The sequence below is a fragment of the Podarcis bocagei genome (assembly GCF_964188305.1).
Source record: "Podarcis bocagei genome assembly, chromosome: Z".
NCBI lineage: Eukaryota > Metazoa > Chordata > Lepidosauria > Squamata > Lacertidae > Podarcis > Podarcis bocagei.
In genome coordinates this window covers 30356399-30373544 of record NC_138140.1, presented here as the reverse complement: position 1 = coordinate 30373544, position 17146 = coordinate 30356399, and the positions used below count along the sequence as shown (strand labels likewise).

Here is a 17146-nt window from a genome sequence, read left to right as displayed (position 1 = left end):
TGCCCCACATAATCGATCACAAGATGTGGTGCACACACCCCATTTGAATGGCAATGCCCATCAACTCTGCAGGGACCCAGCCCCCTCAAATATTTTATTGGAGGGGCCAAAGGAACCTCAGCCCCCAGGAATTGGCTCCTATGCTTGGGCTACACAGACTTGAATTCATACAAGTCTCAGAATTGATGAATGGAGTATAGTTGCACTTGTTCCAAACTGCCACAAGGTGGAGCATTCAAATACATTGGGATGCAGACAATATTACTGTATAATATTCTCCCCCCCCCCCAAGAAAAAGGAAGGTAGTTAGAAAGGGGTTGTGCGTTATAATGTGTGGTAGACAATTCCCACCTTTTTATTCCAGTAAACAGGTTCATTGTTTTCCCCCTCAAGCTTCAAAAAATCTGAAAATATATTTGACCAAAATCCAATATTGGGGGAAAAGAAATATATGTGTGTAACTGCTTTTAACCCTGTCTAGCTCCAGCTTTACTTAACAAGGCATATGAATGTATTGTTTTAGGGGGAGAAAATTAATTGACTTAAGTAAAGGTCTGTAATTGTGCATAAACCATAGATTCACTTGATATAAACAAAAACAACAGCAGCAGGTTCTTAAAGCCTGGAATGGCACTGAGAAACAATCCAAGCCTATTTATTTACGTCACTGATAAACACCTAAAATCACTGTATGGACAGCCACTTTTAGAATTTTTTTATTAACCCTCAAAGGGACTGCGGTATTAATATCAGCTTGAGAAAAAAATCCCAACTCCACTGTTGGGCAAATAATTTTTATTAGGACAGACCAAAAGGTCACAAAATTTTGACAGGCTTTCAAATTCAGCAGAACTTTTCCGCAGGTGAGCTGTCACACAGAGAAAGGGGAGCTGGGGCTCAGAGGCTTTCTGAGCAGCGAGACGCAACTCAGGGGCACCATTACACTCACAGGTGGCACATCAGTGAACCTGCCTGTAATAATAAATGCTCTAATCAGAAAAGGAATTGAAAGGGTGGCTAGATCCAGCAGCCTGAGGATGCTTAGCATGGCAGCCTGGGTGTTAAATGGGACCTGTGAGACCTCACCAACCCTGCCCACAACTAGGGTTAACTAAGGACTAAGCAGAAAGAACTAGAGGCCTATATTTGGCTCCTGGGCTTGGGATTCCATCCTTGGTTATATATATTTTTAGTCCTCGCTTTCTACTGCTTATTAGATCCTGCCTCTGGTTTGTTCCTCAGTCCCTGACCACTGGCTTGCCCAATGCCTGCCTCATCTTAGGCACTACTCATGGTCCCTCCCTGATACCAGGGGACCTCTCAAAACTGATGCCAACCCTGGCTGGAGTAATTTTAAACCTTCATATAAGGGTGCTCCAAAGTTCAGTTTTGGTATGTGATCATGCAATTGTGTTAAGGGACCTGGAACTCTGCCAGTAAAAAGAGAGAGAAAGTTAACTTTAAATAAGGTGCTTGCATCATCATCAGTGTTTCCTGAGTCTCCTTTGGTGCAATATTTTACAGCAACACTCCCTGAATTCAACACTACGGTTACCATTGTACTGAAGATATAGCTCTCTGGTCCAGAAAGATAAATAAACAAACAAACAATGAGGAAAGGGGCATTTAAGTTGGCTCTGCTAGGAACCTTTTGCTCACATAGCCAATTTCTCTATCTGAAAAGAAATTTTCTTTATGGAACATTCACTCAGCACAGGGGGCGGGTGAGGTTGCTTTTTATATTTGCCTTCCTCATTGCTATCAAATGCTTTAAAAAATGCTACATCCGATTATGAATTTAGTTGCCAGAAGACAGCCTCTGTGATGTAGTTGTTAGAGTGATACAGGAGGGGGGAAGATGAGGGGCAACACTGCACCAGAATGCCTCCCTCTCACTGGAAGAAGGGGGGGGGGAGTTTCTGGCACTGGTGGGAGCAGTGGGGCAGGTGGGAAAACGTCCTTTGTTTTTCCACCAGCTGAGGTAGGTGCTTCAACCCACCTTATTGGTGGGCCTGCCCCAGTTTCAAGTGGAGTGTAGGATGGCAGAGAAAAGCTGAAAGAGTAAGGGAGAGAGAAGGACAGATAGCGACCCCTCCCCCCACACACTGACTTCTGCCCTGCCCACTATCAGCATGGCCCCTGACAGATAATTTGTGAAGAATGCAGTCCTTGACAGGAAAAAAAAAATCCCTGTCCCTGAGGGGATATATTGCAATATTGTGTGGCAGCTTCCACTTGTCAGTGGCTATTAGCCATGATAGCTGACCACAAAGGCAGTATGACACGTGGCAGTTACTGAAGATCAGAAATGTTGCTGCATGAGGTGAAGGACAAGATGGTGCCCCCTCCTGATTCCACATTTCAGAGCCAACTGGGCTGGCAGTTGAATCTTATTTTGGGGGGATAGCATTGTCCACCGCACCTGAGGCATCAGGCCAGATTAGTGAGCCCTGGAGAGGCCATGTAGCAACAGCTGGGGGCTCAGGAGGAACAACCGCGACTACCACCTGAGGCAGTTGCCTAATGGTAGGGCCAGCAATGGAAGAGGGGCTGTTGAGAGCCAGTGTGGTGTAATGGTTAGAGTATCAGACTAGGTACCTGGGTGATGAGGGTTCAAATCCCTATTCAGCTGTTAAACTCACTCGGTGATCTTGGGCCCAGTCACTGTGTTTCAGCCTAACTGACCTCACAGGGTTGTTGTGGTTTAAATGAGGAGGGGGGAGAACCATTTATGTTTCCTTGAGCTCCTTGGGGGAAATGATGGGACATAAATGCAACAAACAAACAAAAATACTGCCTTCTTGCCCTACTTAAGGGATTTGTCCAATTGACCACTTTAGGAAACAAAATACTGCCTTAGATTGGTCCCTAATATGATCCAGCAGGACTCTCTTCATTTGTGTCATGCTTAGGAAGCTGATTATTCATGTGCCCCTTGCACTCTTTTCAGCAGACCTTGTGAGGGTGAAACAGCCGGTGAAGTGTGCCCTTTGTATTTGACATAATTTTCAGGAAGGAGACAGAAGGCCAGAGGCTTTGCAGGTGTACCTGTGATTTTTTCCCCTTTCTATTTTTGACATAACAGCCTTATTTTGGGTTTACCACAAAGCAACAAAATTTACCCTTCAATGTACAAAAGGTTCTTACTTATAACAGTGCAGGGATAACATCCAAATATAAGCCATTTGTGTGGGTTTCACATGGCCTGTTTAAGAATTAACTGTAGCAGGTGCAAGTAGCACCTGCACTTTGGAACACACCAACACCCAAAATCAGAATGGTATCAACATTTTGTTATTTCAAGTGCCATATATATATATATATATATATATATATATATATATATATGTCAGACTTTTTAGGGGTAGCATTTTTGGATATTTTTCATGCTGATTTTGCAGAGGGATTTAATGTATTCTTGTTGTTGTAACAGCATTTAGTTTTTTATTTCTTTTTTGTACAATACTACAATATTTTCAAATTGGTTGGTTTATAAATGCAATAAGTAAATAAATGAATCATTTAAGAAAGTTTCAGTGTGGCATGGTGATCTGCAATAGGGCGGTCCTGTAATGAAATGGGTACGTTTAATTTTGTAAATTTACAAAAGATTGTAAAATAACAACAAGGCTGTCCTAATTAAAATAAAAATTGGCTGCAATTCTTTTCTAATTTCTTTCTTACATTTTTAAAAATTGGGACCACACAAAGCAATAAAACAACAAAGTGATAACAAAATACATCAAAACACTAATATATTGCATATTCAGAATATCACTGGGATATACAATTTATTCCTGTATTGTGGGGGGTTGGACAAGGTGTCCCTTCCAACTCTACAACTTTATTATTCTAAGACACAGAGGATTATGCTAGCAAATGCAGAGGCAATAAATCAGTTTGGGGTTTTTTACTTTGGGTGCCAGCTTTGACAGGCAGGTGAGGCAACCTATTTATTTCTCAATCATATTGTGTCAATATGATATCACAGGATTGACAGCTGGGCTGTCCTCCCCACCTGTTAAAATCCCTTGCATGGGATCCCCAAACTCGGAAACCACAGTGCAAGGGGCTTTGTCGGCCTAATTTCAGGGGTTGAAAGGAGCAGTGGGAAATGGCTCACAAAGCCCTTTGCAAGCCTCAAAAACTGGAGGTTGAAATGAGCAGCACACTGTGGTTTCAAAGAGCAGTTTAAGAAGGAGAAGCAGTTTATATTTATTCTAAACCGCTTTCCACTCCTTGAGCAAGGCATGCTCCTAGGGCCCATTGGGAGCACACCTTGTGCCAGCAAAGGAGCAATCAGCAGCCCACTCTAAGTGACTGGTTGTTCTTTTGAAGCCCTGCCCTTACCTGCTGCACATCTGACATCCAGTCATTGCATATCCTGTAACCTCCTCCCAAAATCCATAACTGGTTTATTTATGTCCTGCTTTTGTTTTGCCGTAGCCCCCCTGGACAGGCAGCAATAATGTGTTAACAATAGGGAAACATTGCAGAACCAACAAAAACAGAATAAACTCACCACCCGTGCACTAATATTATGTCAATCATATGTTGCAGAATTCTCCTGCAATAAAACACCAGTCTTTTCTGGATTAGAAAGGTCCTTGGATGGCAATTTGTGTTACTTCACTTACTGCAAAATTGCTGAGTGGGGCCTTGGACATCTGCCCCAAAGTCTTGTTCTGACAACACCACTGAATGCTTTGCAGCAGAGGTGGGGACTGTGGGCACTCCAGATGTTGCTGAGCTCCAGCTCCAGTCTTCCTTGGCTATCAGTCATGCTGGGTGAGGCTGATGGGAGATGAAGACCAACAATTAGCCAGTCATTTTAACCATTGTTTTGTACTGCTTTTCATTTTGTTTTATCATTGTACACTGTCCTGATTCATCATATGGTAGCATACAGGGTGGCCCCAAGGTAGGTATACTGCTTTAGAATCCACTTTCTTTGTTCTTGACTCATGTTCACTGTCATCAGTCACAGTATCAGTAAAGAAAAATACCGGTAATCCTTTTATCTGACTCCACTATTCTTTCCGACTACCAACCTGAAATTTAACTGCCACTTTGTTGTGTGCCAGTAATGTGTACCCATATAACTTGTTGTGATGAATTTCATTTATTCAACTGTATACCTACTTTGGGGCCACCCTGTATAATGTCTTTATAAACAAACAAACAAACAAACAAACAAACATATGGCGGGCCACAAACATATGCCTTGCCATGGCGAAGGGGCTTGAAGAACTCAGAGAAGCTATGAACTATGCCGAGCAGGGCACCCAAGATGAACAGGTCATAGTGGAGAGTTTTGATCAAACGTGATTCACCTGGAGGAGGAACCGGCAAGCCACTCCAGTATCCTTGCCAAGAAAACTCCATGGGCAAAGACAACAGGCATATAAAAGTTATGACGCTGGAAGACGAGCCCCTCAGGTCGGAAGGCGTCCAACATGCTACTGGGGAAGAGTGGAGGACAAGTACAAGTAGATCCAGAGCTGATGAAGCGGCTGGGCTAAAGCCGAAAGGACGTTCAGTTGCGGATATGCCTGGAAGCGAAAGGAAAGTCCAATGCTGTAAAGAAAAATATTGCATAGGAACCTGGAATGTAAGAACCATGAACCTGGGTAAGTTGGATGTGGTCAAAAATGAGATGGCAAGAATAAATATTGACATCCTGGGCATAAGTGAACTAAAATGGACGGGAATGGGTGAATTCAGTTCGGATGACCATCATATCTACTACTGTGAGCAAGAAACCCGCAAAAGAAATGGAGTGGCCCTCATAGTCAACAAAAGAGTGGCGAAAGCAGTACTGGGATGCAATCTCAAAAATGATAGAATGATCTCAATACGAATCCAAGGCAGACCTTTTAACATAACAGTAATCCAAGTTTATGCACCAACTACTGGTGCTGAAGAAACTGAAATTGACCAATTCTATGAAGACTTACAACGCCTTATAGAAGTGACACCAAAGAAGGATGTTCTTCTCATTATAGGGGATTGGAATGCTAAAGTAGGGAATCAAGAGATAAAAGGAATAACTGGCAAGTTTGGCCTTGGAGAGCAAAATGAAGCAGGGCAAAGGCTAATAGAGTTCTATCAAGAGAACAAGCTGGTCATCACAAACACACTTTTCCAACAACACAAGAGATGACTCTACACGTGGACATCACCAGATGAGCAGCATTGAAATCAGATTGATTATATTCTCTGCAGCCAAAGATGGAGAAGCTCAATACAGTCAACAAAAACAAGACCTGGAGCTGACTGTGGCTCAGATCATCAGCTTCTTACAGCAAAATTCAAGCTTAAACTGAAGAAAGTAGGAAAAACCACTGGGCCGGTAAGATACAATCTAAATCAATTCCCTTATGAATACACAGTGGAAGTGAGGAACAGGTTTAAGGATTTAGATTTGCTAGACAGAGTGCCTGAAGAACTATGGATGGAGGCTCGCAACATTATACAGGATGCAGCAACGAAAACCATCCCAATGAAAAGGAAATGCAAGAAAGCAAAGTGGCTGTCCGATGAGGCCTTACAAATAGCGGGGGAGAGAAGGCAAGCAAAATGCGAGGGAGATAAAGGAAATTGAATGCAGATTTCCCAAAAATAGCAAGGAGAGATAAGAAGGCCTTCTTAAACGAGCAATGCAAAGAAATAGAGGAAAACAACAGTATGGGAAGAACCAGAGATCTGTTCAAGAAAATTGGAGATATGAAAGGAACATTTCGTTCAAAGATTGCCATAATAAAGGGCAAAAGTGGTAAGGACCTAACAGAAGCAGAAGACATCAAGAAGAGGTGGCAAGAATACACAAAGGAATTATACCAGAAAGATATGGATGCCTCATACACCCCAGGTAGTGGGGTTGCTGACCTTGAGCCAGACACCCTGGGGAGTGAAGTCAAATGGGCCTTAGAAAGCACTGCTAATAACAAGGTCAGTAGAAGTGATGGTATTCCAGCTGAACTATTTAAAATTTTTAAAGATGATGTTGTTAAGGTGCTACACTCAATATGCCAGCAAGTTTGGAAAACTCAGCAGTGGCCAGAGAATTGGAGAAGATCAGTCTACATCCCAATCCCAAAGAAGGGCAGTGCTAAAGAATGCTCCAACTACCGCACAATTGCACTCATTTCACACGCTAGCAAGGTTATGCTTAAAATTCTACAAGGAAGGCTCAAGCAGTATGTGGACCGAGAACTCCCAGAAGTGCAAGCTGGATTTAGAAGAGGCAGAGGAACCAGAGACCAAATTGCAAACATGCGCTGGATTATGGAGAAAGCTAGAGAGTTCCAGAAAGACATCTACTTCTGCTTCATTGACTATGCAAAAGCCTTTGACTGTGTCGACCACAGAAAACTATGGCAAGTTCTTAAAGAAATGGGAGTGCCTGATCACCTCATCTGTCTCCTGAGAAATCTCTATGTGGGACAAGAAGCTACAGTTAGAACTGGATATGGAACAACTGATTGGTTCAAAATTGGGAAAGGAGTACGACAAGGCTGTATATTGTCTCCCTGGTTATTTAACTTATATGCAGAATTCATCATGCGAAAGGCTGGGCTGGATGAATCCCTAGCCGGAATTAAGATTGCTGGAAGAAATATCAACAACCTCAGATATGCAGATGACACAACCGTGATGGCAGAAAGTAAGGAACCTTAAAGAACCTTTTATTGAGGGTGAAAGAGGAGAGCGCAAAATATGGTCTGAAGCTCAACATCAAAAAAACGAAGATCATGGCTACTGGTCCCATCACCTCCTGGCAAATAGAAGGAGAAGAAATGGAGGCAGTGAGAGATTTTACTTTCTTGGGCTCCATGATCACTGCAGATGGTGACAGCAGCCATGAAATTAAGAGACACCTGCTTCTTGGGAGGAAAGCAATGACCAACCTAGACAGCATCTTAAAAAGTAGAGACATCACCTTGCCAACAAAGGTCCGTATAGTAAAAGCTATGGTTTTCCCAGTAGTGATGTATGGAAGTGAGAGCTGGACCATAAAGAAGGCTGATTGCCGAAGAATTGATGCTTTTTAATTATGGTGCTGGAGGAGACTCTTGAGAGTCCCATGGACTGCAAGAAGATCAAACCGATCCATTCTGAAGGAAATCAGCCCTGAGTGCTCACTGGAAGGACAGATCGTGAAGCTGAGGCTCCAATACTTTGGCCACCTCATGAGAAGAGAAGACTCCCTGGAAAAGACCCTGATGTTGGGAAAGATGGAGGGCACAAGGAGAAGGGGATGACAGAGGACGAGATGGTTGGATAGTGTCTTCGAAGCTACAAACCTGAGTCTGACCAAACTGCGGGAGGCAGTGGAAGACAGAAGTGCCTGGCGTGCTCTGGTCCATGGGGTCACGAAGAGTCGGACACGACTAAACGATTAAACAACAACAACATGGCAGGCCACAAGTTCTCAATATCTGCTTCATAGTTTTGTTCTCCTGCCAAACCTGTAAACTACAATTTCCCCTGTTTAACAAATTGAGACTAGGGAACAGCATTATCTTTGAGGAAACCCCAGTGAATTCACATCTTCCATATCTGAATCCAATTGTCTGTCCACACTGTCTCTCCCATAGGGATGAGGGAGAAACTCAATTTAGTTTGCATTTAAAGATGAATCTATACCTAATCTTCACTTTCCAAAACAATACATGAAACAGACATTGTTCACAATTCACTCCTTCCTTCCTTCCTTCCTTCCTTCCTTCCTTCCTTCCTTCCTTCCTTCCTTCCTTCCTTTTTAGCAATTCAGTACTCCATTATGCACATTTTGGGGGAGAGTGAGCATAAAAATGAATGTACCCATGAAAACAATATACACAAATGGATTATATGAAGGAACACCACTTTCCAAAATGCGTATATTAGACAAAGTGCATACAAGCATATGCATATTATGAAAAATTTGCACTAAAATGATGCTGAATTTAACAAGGACTATTTTCCCCCCACTAAGCGACCACTGACTCTTGTAGACATATTTTTTTTCCTCCTCTGTGGAGGGAAAAGCAACCGATGACTAGTTTGCAGGGAAAAAATTTTGCTTGTGCCATTTCAGCTGCTGCCCTCATCAACAGGCACCCTCGTCATCAAGGTACTTTCCCTGGTGTGGACAACAAGGAGTGAGATAGAGCAAAAAGTTGCCTATGGCAGGACAGCAACCTTATTCCTCTGCCTCACTACATTCCAGGCAGTTTTGAGCCATAACTAAAACAAACCGACCAAGGAGTTGTCCTTTTACTCCGGGTGAAAGGTGAGACACTGCACTGTTAGAGTCACCAAGCAAGAGGCCATTGGGAAATCAAGCGAAGCCCAAGGATAAAGAAGGTGGGTGGAGGCGTTTGACAGGTAAATCTCCGCTCAGCCGCATGAGGGCCAGGAGATTGGACAGGGCCGTCCGCAATCGCTCTCCAGCATAGCTATTCCTCGGGGCCAACAATGCACAGGACCAACAGATTGATGAGAGAAGAAGGAGCAAGCTGGTTCTTCTTGCCCACTTGTGGCAGAAGCAAAAGGGTTGCTGGAACATGGAGCCCCTGAGGGTGGCATCAGTGCCAAAGGCGATTGAGAGGGAGAAAGAAAGGTCTCCAGTGACACCCCTGAAAGCCAAGGTAAAACATGTGGTGTTCTGGGTTTCTTTTGCTTGGTTCAGCCGAAATCTAGTTTCTTGCTGTATTTCTTCATTTCCTTATGAATTTAGCAGAAGTATTGGTTGGCTTTCCCCGCACCCCATATATATGTTTTTAAATTGCAACAATAGTAGATTTGTTTTTGGCAATGGAGAGAGGGATTCTGTATTGGATTTCTTTGGGAAGTATTTTCCTGAAGACTTGATTCTTTGGCCAAATTTGTCTCTGGTGCAATAACACCACTGGACTGACAGGTGGAAGATGCTATTGTGCAGTAAACCCAGCGATCTATTCCATAATTGCCTACTTCAACTGTCATCTATCTTTCACAGCCCTGGTACCTTAGATTTTTTAGCTGGAGGTTCTGGGGTTGGAACCTGAGACCAAGACATTTTTAATGTCTTGTGTGAAGGATGAAATGGTATCACAAACACACACACGCTCCATATACAGAAGTCTGACTGGCGGCAGAGCATCTGCTTTGCATGCAGAAGGTCCCAGGTTCGGTCCCCGGCATCTCCAGGTTGGGCTGGGAGAGACCCTTGCAAATCTTGCTAATGTAAATTTTTGCAAAGCAACTTCTCCCATTATAATACATTTTTGCGTGCTGTTTTCACGAATGTATGCACTTTGATGCAGACTTTACATTCATAAATGCATTGTTTTATGTGTTACTTGTGATACTCTACTGAAAAATTTGAGGTAGTGTGCATTTAGAAAAATGGTTGTGTTCTGGTTTGTCAGGAAGAGTGGATTTGGTAGGTTCACCTTTAAATGCAGACTGAATCCAATTTCCCACCCATCCCTATGCAAGGATGACCTGGCCTGAGACATGCATATGGGAGGAGAGCATAGGCACTACCATTGAGTTAGTTATCCCAGAGCCAAATGCCCAACACCCCTTCACTGCAGTTCATTAGGCCCAGGGAAGATCTACAGGTTCAGTGGCAGAGCATCTGATTCGTAACCAGGAGGTCCCAGGTTCCATCCCCTGTATCTCCCGGTAAGACTAGGAATGTCACCTGTCTGAAAGAGCAGAAAGCTTCTTGCCAGTGGGCAGTGTGTGGCTTATGAGAGAAACTTTGCCTTTGAAATGGCCCTTAGCTCACAGTCATTTGGCTTATTTCTATAGGGCAGGATTTGTCATGGAAACTTTAAAAGCTATTGATGGAATGTCTTGTGATTCAGTGCTTTTACAATTCTCCACAGTGTTTGGTTAGCAGAATATAGTAATTACATAGGTGTATATGTTGGGGGATTTGCCCCCCCCTTTCCTTTTTACTATGTTGCACAATTGGTAATCTCAGTCAGACTCTTCTCCTTTTTCTTCAGCTACACAGTTCTCCAATTGCAAAAGAAGCAGTATTTATCATTATATGATTTTCCTGTAAAGGTGAGGATTTTCCTCACTTCTCAAGTCACTTTTCAGTCTTGAAAACAAATTATTTTAATAATAATAATTCCACATCTGTATCAAAAAGATACAAGTGGGGAAAGAACAGGGTGGAGAACATTGATAAAAGAGCTTTCATTATCTGTACAGTGGTACCTCGGGTTAAGAACTTAATTCGTTCTGGAAGTCTGTTCTTAACCTGAAACTGTTCTTAACCTGAAGCACCACTTTAGCTAATGGGGCCTCTTGCTGCTGTGCCGCCGCTGCACGATTTCTGTTCTCATCCTGAAGCAAAGTTCTTAACCCGAGGTACTCTTTCTGGGTTAGCGGAGTCTGTAACCTGAAGCGTATGTAACCCAAGGTACCACTGTACTGTATTCCCTTCGCATGCATAAGAATTAATATATGCCTCTCACAACTAGCCATTATAATTAAAATATTGCTGTATTGGATGAGTTCTCCTGTTCCAGATACTCCATTCAATTCCTCCTCCCAGTTTTTCTCCTCTCTCCCCACCCCACTTAAAAAATAAAATAAGCCAATATTATGTGGCTACTCAGCATGTTCAGTCCTTGTTGGACTGTTTCAGGGGTTTCCTTCCCTTTAGACCCAGCCCCAAACATATTTTTGCACTTATGCAAACTTCAGGGCTTTCCCTAGTTGGCTGATTCCTCACTCTTATTGGGCTGCTTTTGACTGCATAGGTGAAAACACTTAAATAGAGGGAGCATTGTCACTACTCTGGGGCTGAAACTGTCATAGGCCTAGTGAATGCATGGCTATGGCAAGATTTGAACTATGGCATGGGACTTCTGATCTCAAGTTCTTAGCAATAACCACCACATTGCGCCATTTCTGTTGGTTTCCTGTTGCAATATGGGAAAACACCCACAGCATCAGGGTGACCCAGGCTTACAGTCAAAGAGCCTAAGAGAAGTAATCTGGGCTCGCAACAGAGACAATTTCAGGTTCTGGACGGAATGCCCCTACACCCCTATGTAGATCTTAAGAGCTTTCTGATGCTTGAGGTGCTAGGCCAAGCTTCACCAACCAGCCACAAGCTGCCTGGGGCTATTGGGAGTTGGAATCCAAAAGAGCTGAAAGTTACTAGGTTGGTGAAGATGGTGCTAAAATGAGAGCCAAGTGACATGTCCTTCTTTGTGCACTGGTTTGCTGCTTATGTTTAAAGTAGAGAGTAGCCTGGCAGAGTCAATTCCAGGATTAAGGGGGATTCTCGGTCTAGTGTTTTATGATCAATGGCTTAGTGGTTGAGCAAATGCTTTGCAGATAGAAGGTCTCAAGTTCAACCCCCAGCATCTCCCATGTCTAAAACCCTGGAGAGCTTCCAGCAGTCAGTGGATACCAGGGATGCGGACCTTGTGCACCTCCAAAACTTGTTACAGTTGAATTCCCACCAGCCCCAGGCAGAATGTCCAGTGGTCAGGGGTGATGTAGTCTGACGACATACAGAAGGCCACAAGTTTCCTATTCCTGGTGTAGATGATATGGAGCTAGATGGCCCAACAGTCTGAATATGTAAAGCAGTTTCCTGTGTACCTCCTGGTTGAAGAAAGGTGGTAGCTCAGTGGTAGAGAACATGGTAGAATGTCACAGGTTGAGTCCCTGGCATCTCCAAATGGAGCTGGTTAAGACTCCTCTGAAACCCTGGACAGACACTTCCAATCAGTGTAGACAGTACTGATCTGGATGGGCTAGGAGTCTGACTAACCTTAAGGCAGCTTCCTACGTGACCTGGTGTTGGGCAGTTGGAGCAGTGATGATCCAAAGGGTGTTTGCAGCAGCTTGAAGTCACCATATCCTACAATCTCCTGCAGTAATTTCCTGTAGAAATTTAATAAATATATAAATAAAGACACAGCTCACCCAGACACAGTTTTCCCTGTTATAGTAAGGTGTGTTTTCATATTTAAATTATATCATTTTTAAATTTGCAGGGTGTGTGTGTGTGTTTGTGTGTGTGTATTAGGGATGCCATACATCTGGACATATCTGGCATACTGCAACCCCAAGCAGTGTCCAGGCAAAAAAATTATTTGGGAAACTTTGCAAAAAAACAAACAAAACAAAACTCAACTTTGGGCAAAAAGAAAAAAGCTCAACAACTTTCCTGTCCAGATTTTAACTTTATGAAATATGGCAACCCTAATATATGTGTGTCCACACACATGGACATTTTATGCAAAAGAGATGCAGTGGTACATCGGGTTAAGAACTTAATTCGTTCTGGAGGTCTGTTCTTAACCTGAAACTGTTCTTAACCTGAGGTACCACTTTAGCTAATGGGGCCTCCTGCTGCCACTGTGCTGCCGACACACAATTTCTGTTCTCATCCTGAAGCAAAGTTCTTAACCTGGGATACTGTTTCTGGGTTAGTGGAGTCTGTAACCTGAAGAGTCTGTAACCTGAAGTGTCTGTAACCTAAGGTACCACTGTATCCTCTTTTTGGGTCATGCACAACTTTCCTTTCATCCTGGTTCACTTCCATTATCAGAGCTTGAAGCAGCAGAAACAGCCAGAGCAATTGCTTGCAGAAAGGTAATGTGCAGGGCAGAGTTATCTATCATCTATCTATCTATCTATCTATCTATCTATCTATCTATCTATCTATCATCTATCTATCTATCTATCATCTATCTATCTATCTCTCTCTCTCTCTCTATCTATCTATCTATCTATCTATCTATCATCATCTATCTATCTATCTATCTATCATCTATCTATCTATCTATCTATCTATCTATCTATCTATCATCTATCTATCTATTTTCTATACTACCCTTCATCTGAGGATCACAGGGCAGTTTACAATATTAAAAGGCAAAAATACATAGCATAGTAACAAACAAACAAAGCAATAACTCTCCTGCACAGTTTAAGAGATTGTTTAACTAGCCAGAGTTGTAGAAGAGGAAAGATATGTAATGAGAGCGTGATGTGAGCCTCCCTGGGAAGGCCATTCCACAAGCAGGGAGCCACTACAGAAAAGGCCTGTTCTCATGCTGCCACGCTCTGGACCTTGGAGGAGAGGGCCTCAAAAGATGATCTAAAGGTCTGGGTAGGTCATATGGGGAGAGGCGGTCCTTGATTGGTGTTATATGCTCAAACCACAACCTGGCCGCTGAATTCTGCACCAGCTGAAGTTTCCGAACAGTCTTCAGAGCCATGCTCTTACTTTTTGTGTCTACTGACATCAGGATTCTGACTTCAGTAGGGCCCAGAACTGAGTGAATATGTACATTTTGGCTTCTCTCAGCTTCTCCTGTTTGTTTTTTTAAATCTTAAATTCAGTTATTCACATTTCCACATCAGTCTGTGAGATACACACACACACTTCATGAAAATTCATCAGCATTTAGTGCAAATGTATCCTAATATATACATCTTGGGAAGCAATTTTACCACTACAATGCATTTTGTGTGTTTTTTTCCATGAATCTGCCTTTTTATGTGCACATTACCTCAGCATTTTGGTACATGTGGTACACGACATTTTGTACACATCCACCCGATGCTGTGGAATACTCTGCCAATAGAGATTCAACAGGTGCCTCCTAAATCAGTCCTTAATCAATTCTGTTCAGCTAACCTTATACATCTTTCAGAAAAGCTTATAATTTTATGTGGTTTTATACTATATAGATATTATTGTAAACCACTTTGATATTTTTCATGATATAGCAGTGTGTGTGTGTGTGTGTGTGTGTGTGTGTGTGTGTGTGTGAATGAAAATGAACAAAAGTGATTTGTTGGCTGGAGAACTGCATTGCAAAATCTGGAGACGTGAATTTCAAAGGATGGCTGCATTTTGGTTCTTGTATTGATTCAGGAAGTGTGGGTTAGCGAGATTCTCCATTAAAAGTGAACGGAACAGATTTTCTCCAACATCCCTAGTAGCACAAGGGCTGTGGAAGTTTCCAGGGCAGTGGAGAGGGGGAGTTCAACATTAGATCATCATACTCCATGTGGTGATATACATAACAATATGTGCATGTGGTATGTCAAAAAAATCAGTGCCGGAGCCGGTCTGTGAAGCTGGTCATCACTTCTCTTGTGGTTCCTGCTGCCTCAACTGTCCCCTGCTTCCTGCAGAGGGCAGCAAACCACAAGAGCAGGCACTCAAGAAAGCAGCCTACCTGGGAACTTTCCTTAGTAATATAGATACCATGAGCTTCTTGTTTTAAGCACCAGGCACCAGGCTGGTACAATATGAGAGAGATGCCAGTGCAAGATGCCTTACGGTTCTTGCTAGGAACTTCTTTCCCTCTTCCTTGCTCCTCCTTTGGGCTCTCTCTGCAGGCAGGGCCATGCTAGTTCAGTGGGAAAAATAAACTGTAATCTCCATATGGGGGGGGTACATAAAGTCACAGATCCCCAGAATGGGGTGGCAGCAAGGTGGAGGGCTGCTTACCTGAATTTAGGAATACAGTGCAAGGGCTCTGGGACAGTTGTGATCTTGGTATATCGTGATGTTTAGCTGGTAACATATCACAATGTTGTACACCAGGCGCCATTTCATTAAGTCCATTTTCTGTTCCTATCACAATCTGTCATAAAATGGTGCTGTTGCATCCCTCAGTGAAGGCACTGCCCGGGTTCTGGCAAGTCACTGCCAGGGCTCTGACCACATCCGGGAAGCCTCACACTGCCCTTCCAAAGCCGGAAGCTAGGGAAGGAAAGACGGGCTCTAGGACCTGCCAGAGCCCTAGAGGTGGCACCTTGTTTTGCTGCAATGCGGGGATCCGGCACAGGGATCTGAGCTGAAGTGGTACAAAATTACAAAGATTCAAAATTGAGAAGTTCCATTTAGGCGTGCTACATACTGGCTTAAAAGATTATTAAAATCTGTCCATTTTATCCTCCTTTGGGAAGGCAGTGTGAGGAATCTGGGGTGTTACCAGAACCCCGGCAGTGCTTTCCCAAAGCTGGGAAAACCTCATTTGATCCTAGCTTTGGCATCTTTATTTAACTGCTCTACACACCTTCACTGGGACCCTTGCCATACCTCCCCTAAACCCTCCAGGTTGCTGCCCAGCTCTGCCTTTTGAACAGCCACTGCCTTCAGCCGGTGCTAACTGAGAAGCTGCTGCTAGTGCCGTGGAAAAATAAACTGTGATTATTCCTTTTGGTGCTCGTATATGGTTTTGTCATGGCAGGATGCTGGGTGACAAAATCTGAGTCTGCACTCAACTGAATGTGGGGGAAATGTGTGGAGGGCTGGTTACCTAACTTTGGGATGCTGTACCCCAGAGGTCTCCCATCTGTCATAACTCAGAAGCTCAGAACTCAGAAGCTAACTCAGAAGCTGCTGCTAGTGACGTGGAACAATAAACTGCGATTATTTGCTTCTAAGTTGAAAAAAATAAAATCACGCCTTCCCCGTTGTTTAATTTTAATTTTTAATTTAAGAGAAAATGTGCTGATGTAAAAAACCTATCTGTACTATAAAATATGTAACCATATGTTAAAGTATAAGTTTGCGATCTCAGTATATCGTGATGTTTAGCTGGTAACATATCACAATGTTGTACACCAGGCGCCATTTCATTAAGTCCATTTTCTGTTCCTATCACGATCTGTCATAAAATGGTGCTGTTGCATCTCTCAGTGAAGGCACTGCCCTGGCTCGGGCAATTCACTGCCAGGGCTCTGACCACATCCGGGAAGCCTCACACTGCCCTTCCAAAGCCGGAAGCTAGGGAAGGAAAGACGGGCTCTAGGACCTGCCAGAGCCCTAGAGGTGGCACCTTGTTTTGCTGCAATGCGGGGATCCCGCACAGGGATCTGAGCTGAAGTGGTACAAAATTACAAAGAATCATAATTGAGAAGTTCCATTTAGACGTGCCACATATTGGCTTAAAGTATTATTAAAATCTGTCCATTTGATTCCCCTTGGGAAGGCAGTGTGAGGGATCTGGGGTGTTACCAGAACCCCGGCAGTGCTTTCCCAAAGCTGGGAAAACCTCATTTGATCCTAGCTTTGGCATCTTTATTTAACTGCTCTACACACCTTCACTGGGACCCTTGCCATACCTCCCCTAAATCCACAGGTTGCAGCCCAGCTCTGCCTTTTGAACAGACA

The 17146-nt window shown here is 43.3% G+C and overlaps 1 long non-coding RNA gene across 1 annotated transcript; it reads right to left on the bottom strand.

Annotated features, from left to right (window-relative positions):
• Nucleotides 1-3436: 3436 nt before the first annotated feature.
• LOC308579297 lies at nucleotides 3437-15654 on the bottom strand. The gene is made up of 4 exons (XR_014004390.1): nucleotides 15476-15654; nucleotides 15201-15357; nucleotides 12776-12888; nucleotides 3437-4794 (listed from the first exon to the last, which is right to left on the bottom strand). It is a non-coding gene; the product is annotated as an uncharacterized lncRNA (long non-coding RNA).
• Nucleotides 15655-17146: the final 1492 nt, after the last annotated feature.